The following is a 12,036-nucleotide window of genomic DNA, read 5'->3' as shown; positions in this document are numbered from 1 at the left end:
GAGTAGTTTGGAAAAATACAAAATATAAATATAACTTTTTTTTTTATATATTTTAGATTCTGAACGGAATGAGCGGAATATCCGAATATGTATTTGTTTAACAATGTTGTATTTTCATTTATTTTTTTCGTGTCTCTGTATGTGAATTAAGGGTTTCTGGTAGCATTTTTTTTATCTAGTCTTTATACTTAAAAGGGGTAAAAATAATAAAATACCGATGAAGACTCTTTTTTTTGTATAGATAGTATAGTAACTAGTAAGTGTCATTGTATTAAGTATTCATGAGGTACTCGTTTACAAGCATTGGGTAGATCACTAAAATGAATGTGTTAAATTTAAATTCAAATTATTCTATCAATTTTATAGGTACTTAAAACGATGTGAACGCCGAGCGGAGAAAGTTTGTCATCCTATATTTTTGAGGATATTTTATTATATATTTATTAATAAATATATTGTATTAATTAACGATAGATCAAGCGTCTATTACACATTTTTGAACATGACAGATAATAAATTGTATGTTATTTGTATGAGACCGACTTGTTATTATTAGTATTAGCTAATTTAGATTACATTATATTATTTGTTTATATAAAATATATACTCAATTTTTAAAATAATGACACATGAAAAATTAGATTTATAAATATTATGATATAATTTTACCTTTTAGTTTATTTATATACAAATATTCAGTACTGTAGAGATAATTTAGTTATATAAATTATAAATACATCATACATTTATACGTATTGAATTGGAGAAAAAGTTATTATAAAATGTATTATTATAGAGAAATCCAAAGTCAGTAGTCAGTATATGTGGCAAAGGCAAACGGCAGTTACAGTATTGATCAATTAATAATGATAATGATTTATTATACTAAACAGTAAACACGCAAATACATAGTAAAAAAACATTCACATTAATATTATTTTTTGGATTACAATAAAATCAATAATTCAATTTAATTATTTAATTTCGTAAAAATAAAAACTTAAAATGTTTATAAAAATAATGTATGTAAATGTATTTTGTTATATTTTTTTTTTTTTTAATTAATGTTCAACATACCTACGTACCTTTTAAAATGTTTTAATCTTTTTGATCATGTATAATAATTGTTACCAATACTTATAGAAGAAAAATATTATTAATAATATTATATTTTTTGTTCCTAAATAGTGAGATATTTAGGCATTTGATAAATCATTGTATACGAAAAACGGTCTATCAATCTATATAATATTAAGTAAATATTTTATGATGTATTTATGTTAGGTGTATGTATGGTAACTTACCATTAAAGTGAATTATTTTACTATTAAATAGTTGGTTGGATTAATTTTTGCCAAAAAGTAAAAATATTGCATTTGAAAATGTCTTTGTGTTGTATAAATATAATAATATTCCTAAAGTTTTAAGTACTCATAAATTATATTTTTATTTACAAAATAACAAGCTGACTCGTTATTTTTCGTTTAAATATAAAATTTCAACCAAATTTCCTTTTCAATTATCTATAAAAAAAATCAAGTTTTGTTATTTTTTAAATTTTGGATCATAATATATAAGAATCTTTTTATTAAATTTGCGATTCCTATAGGTATACAAACTAAACATTTTATCAATGTTTAATTACAAAAACATTGGAACATATTTATAAATTTAAAGAATTTTATGAAAATTTGAGCTTCAATTACTAATAAAAAAAAGTCGAGCTTATTTGTATTTTTAATATTTTTAAATATCTATAAAAAAAATCTATAAGGAACCTTGTATTAAATTTTCAACCTTTCTAACATTGAAAAAAAATTAATACGGAAATTGTATCATGTATTATGTCACAATCCATATGGAAAATTACTTTTTTTTTGCAAAAAGACTAGACTCTTTACAAATGAATAGCCCATTTGAGAACTACTTATCATTTTTCCAAACAGTGCTGTTTTTCAGGTTTATTACACACAGACTAACAGCAGTTAAGCCTTTTAAGAACTACAATTATTATATAGTACCTAACTACCATTTTACTTAATTTATTTTAAGGGTAATTTATTATTTGTACAAACAAAAGATCCGTAAATAACTATAAAATATCAGAACATCAAGAAAAGGTTTCGGAATACAATATTTATTTTTTAAAACGTATAACATTTTATTGCGACCTCCGTATCCAATATTTTTGTAAATTTGTAAATTTCCAAAAATATGTTCACGTGCTACTAATTAAATAATTGCTTCATCATGATTTTTTTCTTTTTTTTACCAAATATTTTGAATTAACCACTTCCATAATATAATATTTTTAATCAGTTTATTATTTTTTTTTGGTTCCTGGTATTTTAGCAGCTGCTATTTCAGAAACAGCATCGGATATTATTGTAGCTATAATTGTTCGTAGTTGTTTAACTGCGATTATTTTATTTTTATAATAAGCAGTGACTTCATTGTTAAATTTGTTCTCTACCGTTACATTTTCCATAGTTTAAAAATTATAATATTAAATAAATAAATTAGTAAATATATTACATATTAGGAAATATTAACACATTCGATAAAACTATATATTCGATAACTATTTAGTAATCTCACTTCCTTCATATTATATTGGTTTAGATTTAGTTTCGTATTAAAGAAAAATACATTCCTCGTTCTGCTTAGAATTTAAAATGTATACGTTTAGGATTTTAATACTAAATATAATACTATATAATAGGTACCTTACTTATTTAGTTTACATAGTACAATAATTATATTGATCTTTTTTTTTGTACAAGTAAGTACAAATAAGTTAAAAAATGATTATATTTTCTATACAATAATTCTAGTTTTTAAAAGACAATTAGAAACTGCTGTTAGTATGTATTAAATAAGCCTGAAAATCAGCAGGCCGTTCACAAACGGTATTCTCCATTGCAAAGAATCTAGTCTTTTTGAAAAAAGACTAATTTTCCATATGTCCTACGACATATATAAATGATAATATGAATATTTACTATTTAGTGAACATTTTAAGTATTTAGTATTTTTTTTTAAATTATAACAAAATATCAAAAATTGTTCGAGTAGAAATAGTTATTTTTCAGTTGAAAACCCAATGTTGTACAATTTTGATTTTCAAGCATTCTTAAAAAATAAATAAAACTTTCCGGTCAATTAATTTTTTATCATAAAAAGTTGATTTTGATGAACTTTTTGACTAGGTAAAAAATTGCTTATTGACAATAGTTAAAAAATCAGAAAAAAATCAAAAATTTCGCTTTCCTATAAATAGTTCAAAAATATTTTTAAAATGTTATTATGTATATAAAATGTTGATATAATTATTTGCGGAAAATTATAAGTTTCCTATGGTTATTTGTTTTTGAGTCGTACCAAAAAAACAAAATTTATTTTGTCGAAAGCTGGTTTTGCTCTAAAAATTCAAAATATATAAATATACATAAATGGAAATAGAATATGTACCTAAATATAATAAAAAACCATCATATAAGTTTTATCTGGCTTACTAGTCTGTATGAATTTTTTTTAAATGTTAATAATACATTTTATGCTCGTTAAAAAAACTTGAAAATGCAATCAAGGTTCCACATAAGTTGGTCGTATAAAAACATAAAAATATCAAAAATGCATAGATATGTGCCATTTTTATTTATAGATATTTTAATTTCAAATGCTAATAAAACTACATATTTGAATAAAAAATAACGAATTTAGCTATTTTGATTTTTGTTGCACTTTAAAATCTAACTTAGTATAGACTTGAATGTTTTTGCCACTACGTAATTTGTTATTAAAAAACACAGGTAGTTAACAATGTTAACATACATAAATAATAATAATAATAATCAGGGCTAGGATTTGTATGCAATAAAAAATTGTAAAATATGCATTTTATTTGCCAAAATATGCAAAAATATATGTATTTAAATTGTTATAAGATAAACACAAAAATATAGTTACAAAAAAAATATTTATTTATTAAAATACATCAGTGATCGGCTCTTAATAATACAATTGAGAAATAAAATAAAATAATTTAGAAATAAAATTTATAATTTGCATTCAATAGTGGAAATATTTTTAATTTCATGTTTGAAAATTGGAAAATTTATGTTTGACAAAAAAACCAAGTTTTATACTTTAATCAGCAAGGCTAGAATTAAATACGAAATATTAATATTTAATTATAAATATTAATTACGAAATATACTATAAAACATGCATTTTTTGCAATAACATTAATTTATTCAATATATTATGCAATAATATGCATTTTATCCAAAATATGCAAAATAAAAATACCACCATTTACATAACGTACAAAACGTCCGCGATCGAACTTTACCAATTTAGTATTACCGTCCGCGATATGCAACTAATCAAACTAATAGATAGTACAAACTGTCCGTTTACCGATCAGGAACGTATGTTGGGATTGTGATAGTCGTTGAACTCTACACATACTCTACACCGACGTCCGATACATAGAATACAAAGATACAGCACTGACAACGATGCCGAAACTCTCGAACAATTTCATGCGACCCTGGTACCACGGAGTTCGTTTTGTCGACGTTCTCGGTCAGTAATGGACGTTAGGAGTGTGACATATCAATGGCAAGAGCAATTTCATTTTATTGTTTTACCACTCCAGGACCCAAGGCATTCTTTAACAATTTATCATACAACCCGTATTTTTAATGGATTTGTCATAGAAAAAAATTTAAGAAAATTTAAGAATAATTAAAATTTTAAAACTTAAGGGGCCTCGTTACGGTTATTATTTAAGGGAATTCATAATCTCGTCTTAGCTCATAGCTGCCCGACATCTTTGTGTTAGTTGTAAATAATTATTATTACTTATTAGTGTAAGTGAAATTCAATACGGGCACCACTGAACTATTTAGTTTAACTTTTTAAATAAAAAAAATGTCTGTAGATCGTACAAAACTTTCCGGTTTTAATTTTAATTTTAAATTTAATATTATGATTTGAAAAAAATCATATTTTCAAGTTTTTATTACCACTGCATTAGAATATAAGATTTAATTTTTAAAAAGTATTCCGTACGATCTATAGACATCTTTCTGCCGAGTTCAGATATTTTTTCACAATCAAAATAGAACATCTTAACTAACTTAAATTTTGTTAAAATTTAATGTCTTTTGAGCTCAAATTGACGACAGTAGCGAGGCCCTTAAGACAGTGGAATCTGTTTTTTTTTGTTATATTGTGTGTACACGTTTTATACGAAAAAATGTATTTATTTTCAACTTAAAGAATGTTTAAGAATGTTTCTGCCAAGTTGCTATTTAAGGTTAAAATTAGGAATTTATTTTTATTTTTCTACCGAGGAGCTCAAAAAATTTTCATATAATAAAAATAATTTATAAATCTAACATTTTAAATTCAAATTTCTACGAAATTGAATGCTTAAACGTAAACTGATGATTTTAGACTCGAAATGGTTCATGATTTTGTCAACAATAAATTTAGATGCCTGCTTATAGACTTTTTTCTTTGCAATTTTTACGACATTTATTTTGTCGCGATTACAGTTATTGTACACAGAACTCTCGTGATCGTCGAGTTCGAAAAAATAAAAAAAAATAGTTCGCTCCGGATTGAGTTCGAATGCCTGAATGTAAAATATTATATAATATACTAAAACTGAACGTGCACAATGTTGACTGTTGTAAGTAAATTATGAAAACTATATTTAAATGGAGGTCATTACGCCTAAGACGGAAATTGCAGAATAATCAGAACATCTCGTTGGGTTCTGATTCAAAAACAAGTGTATAGGAGTGCAGTAGGATCACTATAGGATCACATTTAACTACATTATTAATTTCTGAAGAGAATGCAATCGTGTGAAAAAAATATTCAACACATTTGCGTTCATATTTTGCAAACGACACTCGCTTATATTAAATAGGACATAATTCATAATTTTAAGAAACCTGAACAATTTGGAGATCGTTTATAAAAAATTCTTGTTTTATAATGTATTTTTAATAATGTTATTATTATTTAATAAGTTATTGTATTGACATAAGTGTACTTTCTATGTAGTATCTATACATATGTTTTTATTATTATTGTAGCTTAGACAAATTTGTATTATTAAGTACAAATCAATTTTTGAAATGTTTATAAAATTTTAAAACTACATTGTTCGAGATGTTCGAGTAGCTCAAAGCAGGTTAATGAAAGTATTAATTGATACAACAATATGCAATGTGTAACGTAAAATTGATAATCAACGAAATGGTACAAGTTGATTTGAACTTCTTTAAAACGTTTGTGTGAAAAAATATTGTACGACAAGAATAGGCTACTAGTATTTTTTTTTGTTTTATAAATAAAAACTTATCAAAATATATTTTATTTTCTAGTATTTAGCTCCTTGCATATAATAAATAATAAATAATATAAATATATTTTTTAAATTCAAATTATGTATTCATGTATTATAATATTTAATACTTATTGCCAATAAGTTATTGGTATATATTTCATACACATAATATTACTTATGGTGTAATTTATTAGTAATGTTGAGATCTGAGGATAGGTTCATAGTATAATTATTAGTATAAATGTTTTGAAAATTGCATTATACAAAAAAAAAGTAATAATAATAATATGTGTAAATGTGTAATGGCAAAAAGTATAATTACAATTTATTGAATAACTTCAAAGTACAAAATAAAAAAAAAAATCATTTTAAATGATCAATCGTTATTTTTATTTTAAATTTATTAATTTCATCAAAATTTTAACTTCAAGTGTTCATCCAAAAAAATTGTAACTATTATACTGTATACATTTTACTATATTTTCAAGATTTTTACAAAGAAACATAAACTAACCTAGTACTTAATAGCAGTAGCTCAACGAGATCCAATTATAATTCAAAAATTAAATCACGTGTAGAAAATTATTTTATTAATTTTTGGTGAAAATGCCTAGTCTACGATAATTCTATTCTAAAGAACAAAAATCAAATCAAATCATTTTTATCAAAAACTGATGTCGCATAAATATTCACATTGTTCTGTAACTTTGTATTAGATATTCTTAGTTATTTAAAAAAAGTGTTTGCAATTTTCCCTCTTTGACATGAAGTACCTACTATCTATAGATTTATTTAGCTACCAAAAACCACCCTCGACGTTAAATATTCTTGTTGCTCAAAAAAGTTTAGTCACGGAAAATAATCACAGTGTTATAAAACCAATGAGAATATGTACGAGAATTAACATAATATATCATTATATTTTCTTTCTGATAATATTATATTCTTTCAGAAAAACGTAGAAGTGCGTAACGTCTAAAGATTATAATATGAAAGTGTGTAACGACTAAAGATTATAATATGAGGTTCTTATTACTCAATTAATGTGCCACCACCATGTCTATTCAGATGATTGTTGTCTGTTGATGTAGATTTTACAACAATATGTTGAAATAACCAACTATGACATACATCTATTATATATGTATGTATATTGTATGTACGATAAGTATATTATTATTTTAATAATAATCATTAGAAATATATTATACATACATTTATTTATCATATATATATATATATATAAAAAAAATACTGAACGGATAATAAAATGATAAAATGTTGCTATAGAAAGTTTTAATTTAACATTTTAAACATTTTATGTATCTGTAACTCAATAAATGTGTACTTGTGTGTAAATAGATGTAAATAAAAACATAAGTGTTAACTAATTACAAATTTTACATTTATTGTAGGTACACACAAATTAACATGATTACATTTTAGAATGTGGTACTTTACACGTATAATATTGTATATCATAGTCAGATGGATGAATAAAAACAATGTTTTAGAGCATGCTAATTTTTTTTTTTTTACAAAATCTTAATGCTAAATATGATGACGAAAATGGTAATTGGTAGTTATCTATAAGTATAAAATCTGTTTAATAATTAAACGTTATTAAAATATAAATAGATATATTGTATTATTCGTATACATACTTAGATACAAAATACTATTGATACGTAAAACACATTATAGAGAAACACAATAATATTAACGTCGATAAAAATTTTATATTAAATATTTTTTAAATAGTACACGAGTTTTTATTGTATTATGAATCGTGCAGTTGGTGATCAAATTATATTAGCTAAATACCTATATTAGGTGAATATTTAATATTAGTATACTAAATATATATATATTTAATCTTAAATCTAAATACAACTTTTTGCAATTTTTACTCCACATTTAATTTATTATAATATTAAATATTTCGTAAATATAATATTGCATAAAAAAATAATCTAATTGGAATGTTCTAATAATGTTCTACTCTATGAATAAAATTGCTACAGAATAATTAACGAAGATAAAACGTAAAAGAATTTTGACCTGTTGCTGTGTAGGTGCTGGTATTATAATATAGTATATATGAAATAACAAAAGCTTTTTTCAAAATACAACTGACATACATAATTAACACCGCGCCGTTATCATTATCATCGGCAAGGGAAAGTGTTAACGAGTGTTTTGAGCCGAAGTTCCTGCTATTCCTGCCCATTTCATTGTCGGCATTAATCAGTCCTCAGTCTCTAGTATAATAATAATTGTTTTTGTGTATATTGCTTGCGTTTTAGAAATCGTTGTCGATAAAAAAAAAAATTAAATAAAAACAACAAACTCATCTGTTTTTTCATTATGTTCTTATTATTATAATAATATTATTAAAATTATAGGTCGCATTTTAATCTTTGAGATTACTTAAGATTTAAGACTTGTAAAATTGTTGATGTAAAAAATGTATGAACAAATCAAGAATTATAGTAATTTAAACACATTACGAGATGTCGAGATAACTTATATACTTTTGATATAAATCCGCAATAATATGAGTTTGATAACGAGCGACGTGCATTTGTATTGATATTTTTAACATGTTTTTATATTTTGATGGCTTATGCAAATAAAACAATGCAACTCATAAGGGCTATTACTATATAGATGTCCTTCGTCATTGTGTCAAAAATATAGCGTTACTACGCATCAGACGCTGAAATCGATTTTAATTTTAAAAAATGTACTTATACATTGTGCCTTCAATAACGACGTAGTAGAAACTTTAATTGGAAATGAATCTGTGTACTGTATACAAATATACAATAACTGCATTATTTAGTTGCATCGAATTTAGACCAGCGGTGGCAAAAAATAACAAAATGTACAATTTATATTTATATACTATTATACTATTTAAAATTATTGTTGTACCTATAATAAATTCAACTTAGAAAGTTAGATAAATTTACACGCAAGTTTAATGACAGCACTACAGCTGTACTTTTATGGTACCTACTATATATGAGTACACTAAGATAAAATATTATATACGTACAAAGGTGAGCAAATAAATGAAAAAAAAACAATATCATTTATTTTTATTTTTTAAATACACTTTTTGTACCTTTTGACAAATTATAATGAAATATAGACACACAATTAACACATGCTTTAGTGCTAGTATCGTTTTGGTTGAAAAATTTATAGAATAATAGAATTATCATTATGCAATTTAAGATACAGTATAGGATAGTGAGCCTTAGGCGCGTAAATATTAAATACTGAATAGGTATGCTTATCAACTGCACTGGTTAGTGGTTAGAATGGTTAGATGTTAAGAAGTTACATTACAATCTAAAGCTAATATGTATTATGTATAAGTACCTACACCGTACACTTATTTATTATATTTTTATTTAGAGAAAATAAATTATAGAACTCTTAATCCAATAATATATCGATTATATAACAAACACTATACAGCCATCGCGAAGCATGTGACTCAAACGATTTTCTTCATGTTTTATATTATGTACCTATATTTACGCAGCCATAATGTAAGTGGCAGCATGATTACATACTTTTATAATATTGTTATTATTTTTGAAAGATGAAATTTATTCCAAAACAAATCGTTTCTATAGTTCTATTAATTTTGAATATTAAAAATTGTCTCTCAAAAACATACATTTTACAGCGAATCACTTGCGCGTGTATTTATATACACAATACATATTATACAAATGTGAAATGATTACACCTATACTTAACTGCCACGCGCGTCTTATTGATAAACGATTAACTCGATGAAGCATGAATAACCTATATATTATAAATAATACGTACAAAACTATAAAATTAGAAAACTACAGTCAGAGCGGGTACAACAATACATATAGGTGCAAGGTTCTTATTATAATGAGTTAAAATATTAAAAAAAGTGATATGGGTAAATAATAATAATTTGTTTAAATAACGTTTTAAAATAAATTTATGTTTTAGAATAATAAGCATATTATATTCATATAAGGTCTAATTTAAATAATTTAATACGAAAATATACCTGTTTTAATATCTTAAACTCATTACATCTGTTGTACGGTTTATGGGGGAGTGAGAACGAGAGTTTTTCTCTTAATAGATAATTTATGATGTTTGTCAAATAAAACATGTCTTTTATCTTTTGCTGAACTCGTAATTCATATACTGTTCTTTTTACAATATTTATCTTGAATCGGGTAAAAATATGTACAATGATTGGTATACTAAATAAGGAACGGGCGACTGAGCACGTTTTTGTGTCGTATGGGTTTATAATAGATATGATGGCATGAGATGCAGTCTTTGATCGTAATCAAATTGCTAACTCAAACGTATGCGTGTAGTGTATGAAACATTTGTATTATCGGATATTTTATCATACTATTACTATAATTATTATTATTTATTTCTTGAAGAATATAATGGGCCTCATTGAAGAGTTTCACGCGTGGCCCCATCAGTTCACAATTTACAAAAATAAACTTAATATAAATACTCTCACAGTACAAAATTATTTTTAATTTATTTTCTTAAATCTAAAAAAATATTAATGATATCCGTGTACTGTGTATCAATACACTACTACTACGTAGACATTATATGTATATATATTCGTAACTTCATAAGTAAATATAACTATATAAGTGCCCATACCTGATACCTATCAATTATCGTCTTTTCATCCACGTTTAATTAACTTCATATATAACTATATATAAGGTAATATATTTATTCCCTATAGCCTATAGGGATAGATCCAATATGACGAGTGTAAAAAACAACGTCTTCTTGGCTCCCAACCCAAATCCACAAACCCGCTTCCCCATTCTTTTCGGATGATTTATATTTTATATATATATTATTATATTATATTATATAACTCGTTTAAGGGAAAATCTAAAGACCCTTAATCTGGAACGAGTATATAGTTATTATTATTTAAAGTTTAGACAATATATCAAATATATTTTTTTTATAAATACAACTACTGCGGGTAAGAAGGAGGTGATGTTAATAAACATAAAACGCCCCGTAGCTACACCACTGCAGTGGACCAAATACCGGCATTTCGAGGGGAAAATTAATTTGTTGTAATACGCATACATGTAAATATAATAAAATACGATATACGTGCTTAGCGTAATATCTGTTATCGACGTATCGTAAGGACCTATACGTTGCACGTTATAATATAATAATGTAATAATAATTCTTGTACGGTCTACGAGCAACTACAACATTAATTTTCGAACACCAAATGAACAACAATTAAACAACAGTTACTGGGTCACTGTTTGTAGTGTTTTATTATCCATATTAAGGCAAAAAAAAGTACCGCAATAATAATATCGGACCTAAGTTCCGGGCAAGTTCAGTGAATGGAACCCGCGGCCGCCCAGAATGCGATTCGAACGCAATAATAGCGTTATACTGCAGCAGTGCGCATAGTGTTATAATATATATATATATATATAACATTATAATGTGTTGACGAAGGTTTGCCTACGAAGCCGTGGAAAGAGACAAATTTGGCAACGGCATTGCAACACGCGCGATTGTGCTTATATATATATATATATATATACATGGTATTACGCATGTGTTCATGTAGACGCATG

The 12,036-nt window shown here is 25.0% G+C and overlaps 1 protein-coding gene across 2 annotated transcripts in view; it reads right to left on the bottom strand.

The window, feature by feature from the left end:
• Window positions 1-12,036, bottom strand: part of LOC132926918 (protein artichoke) — a 35,016-nt gene that overhangs the window by 11,995 nt on the left and 10,985 nt on the right. The window lies entirely within an intron of this gene.

The sequence above is a fragment of the Rhopalosiphum padi genome, chromosome 3 (genome assembly GCF_020882245.1).
Source record: "Rhopalosiphum padi isolate XX-2018 chromosome 3, ASM2088224v1, whole genome shotgun sequence".
In the NCBI taxonomy this organism is placed as follows: domain Eukaryota; kingdom Metazoa; phylum Arthropoda; class Insecta; order Hemiptera; family Aphididae; genus Rhopalosiphum; species Rhopalosiphum padi.
This window is presented reverse-complemented; position numbering and strand designations above follow the sequence as displayed.